We start from the raw sequence: 13031 nt of genomic DNA on the forward strand, positions 1-13031 counted from the left end.
GACTTCTGTGGCACCTCACGGTATGCAAGGAGAAGGCATGGTGAGAGGACGTCCCACTTACGCCTCATGGGTCCCTCAAGGCCCATAATCATGCCCTTTAGGGTTCGGTTGAATCGCTCAACCAACCCGTTTCCTTGGGGATGGTAAGGGGTGGTGAATTTGTATGTCACACCACACTCTTGCCAAAGAGATTTCATATATTTTGATATGAAATTGGTCCCCCTGTCGGACACCACCTCTAGAGGGAATCCTACTTGTGTGAAAATTCCCATCAGTGCCCGTCCCACCACGGGGGCCGTCACTGTCCTCAGAGGGATGGCTTCAGGGTACCGGGTGGCATGGTCCAGCAAGACCAGGATAAACCTGTTGCCCATGGCTGTCTTGGGGTCCAGTGGCCCCACAATGTCAATCCCCACTCGCTGGAATGGGGTACTGACCACAGGGAAAGGTTGGAGTGGAGCTTTCAGCTTCCTTCCACTCTTGCCACTTGCCTGGCAAGTCTGGCATGTCCTGCAGTGAGTGTCAGAACTCCTGCGCATTTGAGGCCAATAAAAGTGGGTGACAAGCCTTTCGAAGGTCTTGTCCTGCCCCGAATGCCCTGCTAACGGAACGTCGTGAGCCAGCCCCAGTAGGAAGGCTCTGAACTTCTGGAGTACCACCAGCTCACGGGCTGACCCAGGTTCAGCAACCTTAGGCTCGGAGTACAGGAGGTCGTTCTCCCAGTAGATTAAGTGAGTACCGGACTGATCACCATTGGCCTGGGCTGCAGCCTGCTGCCGCATACCCACTAGAGAGGGGCACTCTTTCTGCTCCCTGCAGAATTCCTCCCTGGAGGGGCCTCCTTCTTGCTGCCAATGGGTCAGCTCAGGCAGGTCCCCCAGTTCGGCTATCTGTTCCCCGGTAGGCTCCAGGGCATCCCCCTCAAGGTCTGCTTCCTCCTGGGCCGTGGGAACTTTAGGAGCCGGTTTCCCGTGCCTCCCGCGCCCTCTCCTTAAGGCCGGTTCCTGGGCCTCTCCCTCAGGCTCCAGGGTCCCTTCAACACCCCTACTGGCTGCCATCGACCGGGTGGTCACGCACGCCCAATCAGGTAAGCCCACCATCCGCAGGTGAGCTGTCTTCTCCACCTTTTCCCAAGGGGAGCTCTCCAAATCATTACCTAAGAGATAGTCTACAGGCATGGCAGTCCTCACAGCGACTTGCAGAGTACCAGAGACCCCCCTACTCAAATGTAACTTGAGCCATTGGACAATGACTCTCCGTGTTGTCAGCATTAACAACCCGACAATAGGCATGGGGTACGACCTGCTCTTGACATACCAGGTGCTGCCACACTGCAGTCACGCTGGCTCCTGTGTCTCTAAGAGCCTCTACCTTCTTCCCATTGACGGTCACCACTTGCCCATATTTCTTAGTGTTAGAGGGCAAGTCGGCGTTAGGGACCATCTCACTGTCTCCTAGTAAGACTAAGGTCAGTTGGACGGGGTCCCACCCACCTGGGACTTCTACCTCCTCCCCAAAGACTACTGTAGCCACTTGCTTCGGTAGAGCACCAGTGGGTGCGGGTTTCGCATACTGGCGACACTTGGGATCACTGGCAAAGTGACCTAGTTCACCACATTTATAACATTGATGGGGCCCCTTGGGAACAGGTTTACCTGTCGGGGCCCCGGTCGGCTTCGGGGGTGGGGGAGGCTGAGAACCTTTCTGCTGGTTCCCTTGGGGATTACTTTGGGGGCCTTTTTGGAACCCTTTCTGTTTTCCCTTGTCCCCCCCACTCTTCTGCTGGGGACCCTGCCCACACTTGGCGGAGTCTCCCACGTGATCTTTGTGGACCCTGGTGCTGACCCAACGGTCCGCCTCCTCAGCATGCTTCCTAGGGTTAGTCAGCTTGCTATCTATCAGTTGTTGGCGTAGCTCAGGAAAGCAATTAAGCGACAAGTGCTCCCATGCAACTAAATCAAAGAGTCCTTGGTAATCATCTACTTTGCTACCCTTCACCCAGCCATCCAGTGCTCTGCAGAAAAAGGTTACATGCTCCACAAACGTACTCCCCACAATCTTGGTACACCCCCTGAACCTCTGTCTATATAATTCAGGAGTTAGCCCATATCTGGTCATTAAAGCTTCTTTCATGTGGGGGTAAGAATTGTAGACATCAGAGGGCAAATCTAAGAGTGTGTCCCAGCCCTCACTGAGGAACCGTCCCCACAACCCCGCTCCCCAATCTCTCTCAGGGACCCGGTGGGAGGACATGGCTACCTCATAGGCCCGGAACCATTGCCCTATGTCATCATTCTTGTGGTACTCTTTAACTACATCTTTTGGCATGTACACCCTTGACTCTACCTGCACAGGCGTTGCGCTGCCACCAGAGGGAGGGTTTTCCAAACTTTTCTCTTTTATCGCCAACTCACTCATTCTTGCGTCGTGCTCCATCAGAATCTTTCTTTCTTCCAGAGCCATTCTCTTTTCTTCCAGAGCCAGTTTCTTGCTCTCTAGCTCCAACTGGCCATTTAATTTCAATTTTGCCAAAGTGACCTCTTGCTCTCTGGCGGCCTGTCTGTCTGCCAGCTCCTCTGGTGACAGGCCTCTGCCAAAACTGTGGACGCTCTCCGCTGGCTCCACTGGCACCATCCCATCAACGTCACCTCTTGATTCCATCCAGGCTCTCAGCGCCGTGTAGAAGTGTGCTTTGTTTGTGCATCCTTTGCGTGGAACCTTGAACTTCTTGCAGAAATGTTGGAGTTGATCTCTTGTGTAGCTATCCAGTTTCGACTCATCCCATACCAATTCTTGCCTTTCAGAGGTTTCAGAGAGCGAATTCTCAATGCTGTTTGGGCCAGGCATGACTCCAAACACAGGGGATCTTCTTGGCAAGTGAAATTAAGATTAAAAGTTCTGTGGCTTTAAGCTGCTGGACTGTCCTCACTGTGCAATGGCTAGTAATCACTGCGCAGACACCAAGAATGCAAATCCGTAAATCCTCACCGCTGCCACCAATGTTAGAATCCGGGGTCTCTGGTTGGCGCAGGTATGCACTTGCGACAAGCAGGGACCCCTTTCCTCTAAGTCGGGGCAAAGGATTACCTCTTTAAAAATAACCCCTGCTCACCCTCTTGGTAACATGGCGCGAGCAGTCAGGCTAGATTCCAGAGGGCATTAGGTTAAGCATTCAAGTTGTCCCACACAATAACCACCAACCCACCACACAGAGACACAAGGCTGTATTTATGCAAAAATAAAGTTCTCTATATAAAAGATTTCTTTACGCAGGCTTCAGAAAATACAGTTCTTCACTTCAATAAGGTTCCAGTTACTTGTATAGCATTTAGGCAGTCCACAGTTCTTAAAATGGCAAAGTTCTACTTTAAATATGCTTCTTTGGGGTATTGTACGCTTCGTAGCGCCTCCGGTACGCTTCGTGCTGCTATTTGGATGTGTCGTGCTGTTCCTCACGCTTCTCGCGTGAGTACGCATATGCTGGACGTGAACTGTACGGACCGTACCCTCGTAGGTAGGCGTCGTACACGTTCGGGACGCCTCTTGCCAAACCTCACGCTTCCTGGGTGGGCAACGTACTATACTTTCAATGGGGTACGGCTCATACTCTTCCGGATCGCTTCGGACGGCTGCTACGTGGGTTGCCGAAGCTCACGCTTTACGCGTGAACAGCGTAGCGGGTCTAAAGCGCCAGTACGGTCGGAACAAAGCAACGGACGGATCGTACAGGAGCGCGCTGCACAAAGTACCTCAAATTCTTGGGCAAGGATGGTCACAGCAGCCTCGGGGTTCCGTAGAGGGGCGTCCCACGTCGCGTTGTCGTCCCTCTTGGACAGCGGGCGGCGGTGCTTTGTGGGACGCTTTGGGACTTCTCCAGGCACTCGACCAGGTCAGAAGCAGGAGGGGCAGCTCGGGGGCAATTCCTTCAGCGCGTCGCGCTGGCAGCTTCACGGGGAGGACACCCAGTGCGTCATAGGTCTTTTCAGGGGCTTCCACGGCCAGGGGAGTCGCAGAGGCTCGGCGCTCAGAGCCTAACCTGTCTCTTCTTCGCGGTGCGAGCTACGGCTCGGGGGCAGATGCTTGCGGTGCTTGGACCCAGAAGGCAGGTCTTTGCGGTGCTCGCAGTAGCCCCGGTGGCAGATGTCGCGGTGCTCAGATGAGGGACACACAGTTCCTCAGGGGTCAGCGTCACAGGATCGCCTCTAGCAGCTTCTCCTCTTCTTGGGGAAAGGTAGCGCCCACTGTTCCTGGGGCGCAGTTCAGGGGGCAAGTTCACAAGCAATCCCTTGGAGATTGTTTTAAAAGCACAAGCTGAATTTCAAAGTCTTTCTCAGTCTTTTCCTCCTCTCCTTCAACAGCAAGGCACCCACCACAGGCCAGTCTCACAGGTCAGAGACAGTAGTCCTCCATGCAGCTTTCCCAGGTCCTTCTCTTCGGGCAGAGGTTATTCTTGGCGCAAACAGGATCTGATTTCTTAGGAGCCAGGCTCCTACTTTTATAGCACAATTCTTTTGTTCTTTGTCGCCAGGGGGCCTGGGCCTTGCTCAGTCCAGTTTTGGAGCACTTTGTTGTGGTGACTCTGCTCTTTCCTTTCAGCAGCAGGGCCGAGACATCAGCCGCTCCACAGGGGGTGGAGCCGGCATTGTGGTGGCAGGGCACAGGTCTATTCAGAGTCAAAGGTGTACTCCTCCCACCCATCCTGGTGTAATCTCTCTACCCACCACCTGGCAGCCAGCCTGTCTGCTGGAATTCCCCAGCCCTGCTCCTTACTGTTGCTAGGCAGAACACACACACACAGCAGAGGCGGACTGAAATGGCCAGGTCAGTAAATACTAACTTTCTAAAAGTAGTATTTATAAACACAGGATATTAAAATAAACTTTACTAAAAGAAGTATTTTAATATTCTGAATTCAGGCATACTAAACTTGACTTTCTACCATGCTCTATGAGTCCACTGGGATGACAGCGTGTAGTAATTCCAGCAGCCCATTCTGGCCTATGGAGAGCAGGTAGCCTTCAATAGTGAAAAACGAAAATGGCTGTAATTCACTATTAAGACATGCCACACACATCAGGGCATGTCCTACCTTATGCCTACAATGCACCCTACCCTTAGGCCTACCAGAGGGGTGGCTAATATGTAGTTAACGGAAGGTTTAGGGACTGGCAAGTGGGTGCACTTGCGCAGTCAGCGCGACGGTACCAGACCGCGCGCAGGTTCTGCGGTGGCAGACCTTTGACACATTTTACTAGGCCGCTTCTGTGGGTGGCACAACCAGTGCTGCGAGCCCACCAGCAGCATTCGTATTTACAAGCCCTGGCACTCCTTGTGCACTTTACTAGGGGCTGATAGTAAACCGAATAAGCCAAACATGGACACCAATGAATGTAGACACTTTTCATAAGGGAGCACTTGCACTGTGGCACTGATTGGCAGTGGCACAGTGCTCTGAGCGGCCAACACCAACAAAACATCTGAGGCACATCAGCAAAAAGTGGAAGGGAAACTCACGCCAAGGTGCCAGGTCTAACACGTGTCCCCTCCAGCTGAAATGTGGGGGGAACTACCCTACCCCAGGGAGTTCCTCTTCACTAAGGCGAAAGAACCTGGACAGACCGTCAGCATTGGCGTGATATGTGCCAGGGCGATGCTCCACCGTAAAGTCCATACCCTGTAGGGAGATGGACCACCTCAACAGTTTTGGGTTCTCACCCCTCATTTGCATCAACCATCTGAGGGGCCTGTGGTCGGTCTGATCCCGGAAGTGAGTCCTAAACAAGTAGGGCCTCAGCTTCTTCAGCGCCCAGACCACAGCAAATGCTTCTCGCTCTATCACACTCCACCTTTGTTCCCGTGGAAGTAACCTCCTACTAATAAAGGCTACAGGTTGGTTCCAGCCCTCCTCAGTCATCTGTGAGAAAACAGCCCCTACACCATGCTCTAATGCGTCTGTCTGCACTAGGAATTCTTTGGAGAAGTCAGGAGCCAAGAACACAGGCGCCGTGCACATGGCAGTTTTCAGGGTGTCAAAAGCCTTCTGACAGGTGTCAGTCCATATCACTTTTCTGGGCTGCTTCTTCGAAGTCAGCTCTGTCAAGGGTGCAACAATGCTGCCATACCCCTTGACAAACCTCCTGTAGTACCCTGTGAGTCCTAAAAAGGCCCTCACCGCTGTCTGGGTCTTTGGGGGCTCCCAAGCCAGGATGGTTTCAATCTTGGGTTGGAGGGGCGCCACATGGCTACTCCCCACTTGGTGTCCCAAGTACACCACTGAACCCTGCCCGATCTGACACTTGCTTGCCTTGATCGTGAGGCCTGCCTTGCGCAGTGCCATCAACACTTCCCAGAGATGTTGCAAGTGTTCTTTCCATGTGCCACTGAACACTGCGATGTCATCCAGGTATGCGGCGCTGAACTCGGTCAGCCCAGCCAACACCTGGTTGACCAACCTCTGGAAGGTGGCAGGGGCATTCTTCATCCCAAATGGCATAACCCGGAACTGGAAATGCCCATCTGGTGTGGAGAATGCGGACCTCTCTTTGGCCCCATCAGTCAAGGCGATCTGCCAGTACCCAGACGTTAAATCAAACGTGCTGAGGTACCGTGCAGCCCCTAACCGATCGATGAGCTCATCAGCTCTGGGGATGGGGTGCTCGTCAGTCTTGGTTACTGAATTGAGTCCTCTGTAGTCCACACAGAACCGGAGTTCGGGTGTGGCTCCCGGCGCTGCAGCCTTTCGGACCAAGACCACTGGGCTGGCCCAAGGACTGCTGGAGGACTCAACCACCCCTAGAGCAAGCATCTTTGAGACCTCCTCTTTGATGCAGGCTCTGACCCTCTCAGTTACCCTGTAAGCCTTGTGCTTCACAGGTAAGCTGTCTCCTGTGTCCACATCATGGACGCACCAATCTGTGACACCAGGAATCAGGGAGAACAGGTCAGAAAACTGCCCCAGCAGCTGGCGGCAGTCATCCTGTTGCTCAGGGGTCAGGGTGGGTGAGAAGCTAACTCCATCCACTGACCCGTCTCGCTCGGAGGCTACCAGGAGGTCAGGAAGAGGCTCGGACTCCTCCTCCGTCCCATCATCTGTGGCCAAGAGCATGCCCACTTCGGACCTCTCCAAGTGGGGCTTCAGTCGATTGACATGGAGGACCCTCAAGGGGTTCCTAGGAGACTGCAAGTCCACCAAGTAGGTGACAGAACTCTTGCGCTCCACAATCTCAAAGGGTCCTGTCCTCTTGTCCTGGAGTGCACAAGGCTCCACCGGTGCCAGGACCCATACCTTTTGACCAGGTTGAAGCTCAACCAGAGTGGCGTTCTGGTCGTACCACCGCTTCATTTCCTCCTGGCTGGCTTCCAGGTTTGCCTCAGCAAGTTGCCTGAAACGCCTAGTCTGGTTCCGGAAGGCCAGCATGTAACTGTATACATTCTGGGGAGGTTTCCTGGGAGATTGCTCCCAGCCTTCCTTGACCAAACTAAGAGGTCCTCGTACTGGATGGCCATACAGAATCTCAAAGGGACTGAACCCCAGAGACTTCTGTGGCACCTCACGGTACGCAAAGAGAAGGCATGGTAAGAGGACGTCCCACTTACGCCTTATGGGTCCCTCAAGGCCCATAATCATGCCCTTTAGGGTTCGGTTGAATCGCTCAATCAACCCGTTTCCTTGGGGATGGTAAGGGGTGGTGAATTTGTATGTCACACCACACTCTTGCCAAAGGGATTTCATATATTTTGATATGAAATTGGTCCCCCTGTCGGACACCACCTCTAGAGGGAATCCTACTCGTGAGAAAATTCCCATCAGTGCCCGTCCCACCACGGGGGCCGTCACTGTCCTCAGAGGCATGGCTTCAGGGTACCGGGAGGCATGGTCAACCAAGACCAGGATAAACCTGTTGCCCATGGCTGTCTTGAGGTCCAGTGGCCCCACAATGTCAATCCCCACTCGCTGGAATGGGGTACTGACCACAGGGAAAGGTTGGAGTGGAGCTTTCAGCTTCCTTCCACTCTTGCCACTTGCCTGGCAAGTCTGGCATGTCCTGCAGTGAGTGTCAGAACTCCTGCGCATTTGAGGCTAATAAAAGTGGGTGACAAGCCTTTCGAAGGTCTTGTCCTGCCCCAAATGCCCTGCTAATGGAACGTCGTGAGCCAGCCCCAGAAGGAAGGCTCTGAACTTCTGGGGTACCACCAGTGCACGGGCTGCCCCAGGTTTAGCAACCTTAGGCTCGGAGTACAGGAGGTCGTTCTCCCAGTAGATTAAGTGAGTACCGGACTGATCACCATTGGCCTGGGCTGCAGCCTGCTGCCGCACACCCACTAGAGAGGGGCACTCTTTCTGCTCCCTGCAGAATTCCTCCCTGGTGGGGCCTCCTTCTTGCTGCCAATGGGTCAGCTCAGGCAGGTCCCCCAGTTCGGCTATCTGTTCCCCGGTAGGCTCCAGAGCATCCCCCTCAAGGTCTGCTACCTCCTGGGCCGTGTGAACTTTAGGAGCCGGTTTCCCGTGCCTCCCCCGCCTTCTCCCTAAGGCCGGTTCCTGGGCCTCTCCCTCAGGCTCTAGGGTCCCTTCAACACCCGTACTGGCTGCCATCGACCGGGTGGTCACGCACGCCCAATCAGGTAAGCCCACCATCCGCAGGTGAGCTGTCTTCTCCACCTTTTTCCAAGGGGAGCTCTCCAAATCATTACCTAAGAGACAGTCTACAGGCATGGCTCTCCGAGTTGTCAGCATTGACAACCCGACAATAGGCATGTGGTACGACCTGCTCTTGAGATACCAGGTGCTGCCGCACTGCAGTCACGCTGGCTCCTGTGTCTCGAAGAGCCTCTACCTTCTTCCTATTGACGGTCACCACTTGCCCATATTTCTTAGTGTTAGAGGGCAAGTCGGTGTTAGGGACCATCTCACTGTCTCCTAGTGAGACTAAGGTCAGTTGGACGGGGTCCCACCCACCTGGGACTTCTACCTCCTCCCCAAAGGCTACTGTAGCCACTTCCTTCGGTAGAGCACCAGTGGGTGCGGGTTTCGCATACTGGCGACAATTGGGATCACTGGCAAAATGACCTAGTTCACCACATTTATAACATTGAGGGGGCCCCTTGGGAACAGGTTTACCTGTCGGGGCCCCTGTCGGCTTCGGGGGTGGGGGAGGCTGAGAACCTTTCTGCTGGTTCCCTTGGGGATTACTTTGGGGGCCTTTTTGGAACCCTTTTCTGTTTTCCCTTGTCCCCCCCACTCTTCTGCTGGGGACCCTGCCCACCCTTGGCGGAGTCTCCCACGTGACCCTTGTGGACCCTGGTGCTGACCCAGTTGTCCGCCTCCTCAGCAAGCTTCCTAGGGTTAGTCAGCTTGCTATCTATCAGGTGTTGGCGTAGCTCAGGAAAACAATTAAGCGACAAGGGCTCCCATGCAATTAAATCAAAGAGACCTTGGTAACCATCTACTTTGCTACCCTTCACCCAGCCATCCAGTGCTCTGCAGAAAAAGGTTACATACTCCACAAACGTACTCCCCAAAATCTTGGTACACCTCCTGAACCTTTGTCTATATAATTCAGGAGTTAGCCCATATCTGGTCATTAAAGCTTATTTCATGTGGGGGTAAGAATTGTAGACATCAGAGGGCAAATCTAAGAGTGTGTCCCGCCCCTCACTGAGGAACCGTCCCCACAACCCCGCTCCCCAATCTCTCTCAGAGACCCAGTGGGAGGACATGGCTATCTCATAGGCCCGGAACCATTGCCCTATGTCATCATTCTTGTGGTACTCTTTAACTACATCTTTTGGCATGTACACCCTTGACTCTACCTGCACCGGCGTTGCACTGCCACCAGAGGGAGGGTTTTCCAAACTTTTCTCTTGTATCGCCAACTCCCTCATTCTTGCGTCTTGTTCCATCAGAATCTTTCTTTCTTTCAGAGCCATTCTCTTTTCTTCCAGAGCCAGTTTCTTGCTCTCTAGCTCCAACTGGCCATTTAATTTCAACTTTGCCAAAGTGACCTCTTGCTCTCTGGCGGCCTGTCTGTCTGCCAGCTGTCTGCCAGCTCCTCTGGTGACAGGCCTCTGCCAAAACTGTGGACGCTCTCCGCTGGCTCCACTGGCACAATCTCCTCAACATCACCGCTTGATTCTATCCAGGCTCTCAGCGCCGTGTAGAAGTGTGCTTTGTTTGTGCATCCTTTGCGTGGAACCTTGAACTTCTTGCAGAAATGTTGGAGTTGGTCTCTTGTGTAGCTATCCAGTTTCGACTCATCCCATACCAATTCTTGCCTTTCAGAGGTTTCAGAGAGCGATTTCTCAATGCTGTTTGGGCCAGGCATGACTCCAAACACAGGGGATCTTCTTGGCAAGTGAAATTAAGATTAAAAGTTCTGTGGCTTTAAGCTACTGGACTGTCCTCACTGTGCAATGGCTAGTAATCACTGCGCAGACACCAAGAATGCAAATCCGTAAATCCTCACCGCTGCCACCAATGTTAGAATCCGGGGTCTCCGGTTGGCGCAGGTATGCACTTGCGACAAGCAGGGACCCCTTTCCTCTAAGTCGGGGCAAAGTATTACCTCTTTAAAAATAACCCCTGCTCACCCTCTAGGTAACGTGGCGCGAGCAGTCAGGCTAGATTCCAGAGGGCATTAGGTTAAGCATTCAAGTTGTCCCACACAATAACCACCAACCCACCACACAGAGACACAAGGCTGTATTTATGCAAAAATAAAGTTCTTTATATAAAAGATTTCTTTATGCAGGCTTCAGAAAATACAGTTCTGCACTTCAATAAGGTTCCAGTTACTTGTATTGAGTTTAGGCCGTCCACAGTTCTTAAAATGGCAAAGTTCTACTGTAAAAATGCTTCTTTGGGGTATTGTACGCTTCGGCCTCCGGTACGCTTCGTGCCGCTATTTGGACGTGTCGTGCCGTTCCTCATGCTTCTCGCGTGAGTACTGGTATGCCAGACGTGAACCGTATGGACCGTACCCTCGTAGGTACGCGTCGTACACGTTCTGGACGCTTCTTGCCAAACCTCACGCTTCCGGCGTGGGCAAGGTACTATATTTTCAATGGGGTACGGCTCGTACTCTTTCGGATCGCTTCGGACGGCTGCTACGTGGGTTGCCAAAGCTCATGCTTTACGCCTGAACAGCGTAGAGGGTCTAAAGCGCCAGTACGGTCGGAACAAAGCAACGGACGGATCGTACAGGAGCGCGCTGCACAAAGTACCTCAAATTCTTGGGCAAGGATGGTCACAGCAGCCTCGGGGGTCCATAGAGGGACGTTCCACGTCGCGTTGTCGTCCCTCTTGGACAGCGGGCGGCGGTGCTTCGTGGGACGCTTCGGGACTTCTCCAGGCACTCGACCAGGTCAGAAGCAGGAGAAGCAGCTCGGGGGCAATTCCTTCAGCGCGTCGCGCTGGCAGCTTCACGGGGAGGACACCCAGTGCGTCGTAGGTCTTTGCTGGGGCTTCCACGGCCAGGGGGGTCGCAGAGGCTCGGCGCTCAGAGCCTAACCAGTCTCTTCTTTGTGGTGCGAGCTACGGCTCGGGGGGCAGATGCTAGCGGTGCTTGGACCCAGAAGGCAGGTCTTTGCGGTGCTCGCAGTAGCCCCGGTGGCAGATGTTGCGGTGCTCAACGGGGGGCACACAGGTCCTCAGGGGTCAGCGTCACAGGATCGCCTCTAGCAGCTTCTTCTCTTCTTGGTGAAAGGTAGCGCCCACTGTTCCTGGGGCGCAGTTCAAGGTTCAAGTTCACAAGCAAGCCCTTGGAGATTGTTTTAAAAGCACAAGTTGAATTTCAAAGTCTTTGTCAGTCTTTTCCTCCTCTCCTTCAACAGCAAGCCACCCACCACAGGCCAGTCTCACAGGTCAGAGACAGTAGTCCTCCATGCAGCTTTCCCAGGTCCTTCTCTTCGGGCAGAGGTTCTTCTTGGCGCAAACCGGATCTGATTTCTTAGGAGCCAGGCTCAGTCCAGTTTTGGAGCACTTTGTTGTGGTGACTCTGCTCTTTCCTTTCAGCAGCAGGGCCGAGACATCAGCCGCTCCACAGGGGGCGGAGCCGGCATTGTGGTGGCAGGGCACAGGTCTATTCAGAGTCAAAGGTGTACTCCTCCCACCCATCCTGGTGTAATCTCTCTACCCACCACCTGGTAGCCAGCCTGTCTCCTGGAATTCCCCAGCCCTGCTCCTTACTGTTGCTATGCAGAACACACACACACAGCAGAGGCGGACTGAAATGGCAAGGTCAGTAAATACTAACTTTCTAAAAGTAGTATTTACAAACACAGGATATTAAAATAAACTTTACTAAAAGAAGTATTTTATTATTCTGAGTTCAGGCATACTAAACTTGACTTTCTACCATGCTCTCTGAGTCCACTGGGATTACAGCATGTAGTAAATCCAGCAGCCCATTCTGGCCTATGGAGAGCAGGTAGCCTTCAATAGTGAAAAACGAAAATGGCTGTAATTCACTATTAAGACATGCCACACACATCAGGGCATGTCCTACCTTATGCCTATAATGCACCCTGCCCTTGGGCCTACCAGAGGGGTGGCTAATATACAGCATTTGTATTTACAAGCCCTGGCACTCCTGGTGCACTTTACTAGGGGCTGATAGTAAACCGAATAAGCCAAACATGGACACCAATTAATGTAGACACTTTTCATAAGGGAGCACTTGCACTGTGGCACTGATTGGCAGTGGCACAGTGCTCTGAGCGGCCAACACCAACAAAACATCTGAGGCACATCTCAAAAAGTGGAAGGGAAACTCACGCCAAGGTGCCAGGTCTAACAGTTAGTTTTACCCTACTGATGATGTGTTGTTGCAATAGGAATTCTGCTCAGTATGAGACATTTGGTGTATGTGCTTGGCTGAGGAGCCAATGGGGCGAAGCGACTATATGTGGGATTATGATTGAACGCCTCTAAGTCAGAATCCCCCCAAACCGTAACAATACCGCTGTGCCGTGGAGCATCGGTTGGCCTGGGATAGCTGGCCTCTCTCGGGGGGCCAGTGTGTAGAGCTGCTCGC

Source organism: Triturus cristatus, chromosome 10, assembly GCF_964204655.1.
Source record: "Triturus cristatus chromosome 10, aTriCri1.1, whole genome shotgun sequence".
In the NCBI taxonomy this organism is placed as follows: domain Eukaryota; kingdom Metazoa; phylum Chordata; class Amphibia; order Caudata; family Salamandridae; genus Triturus; species Triturus cristatus.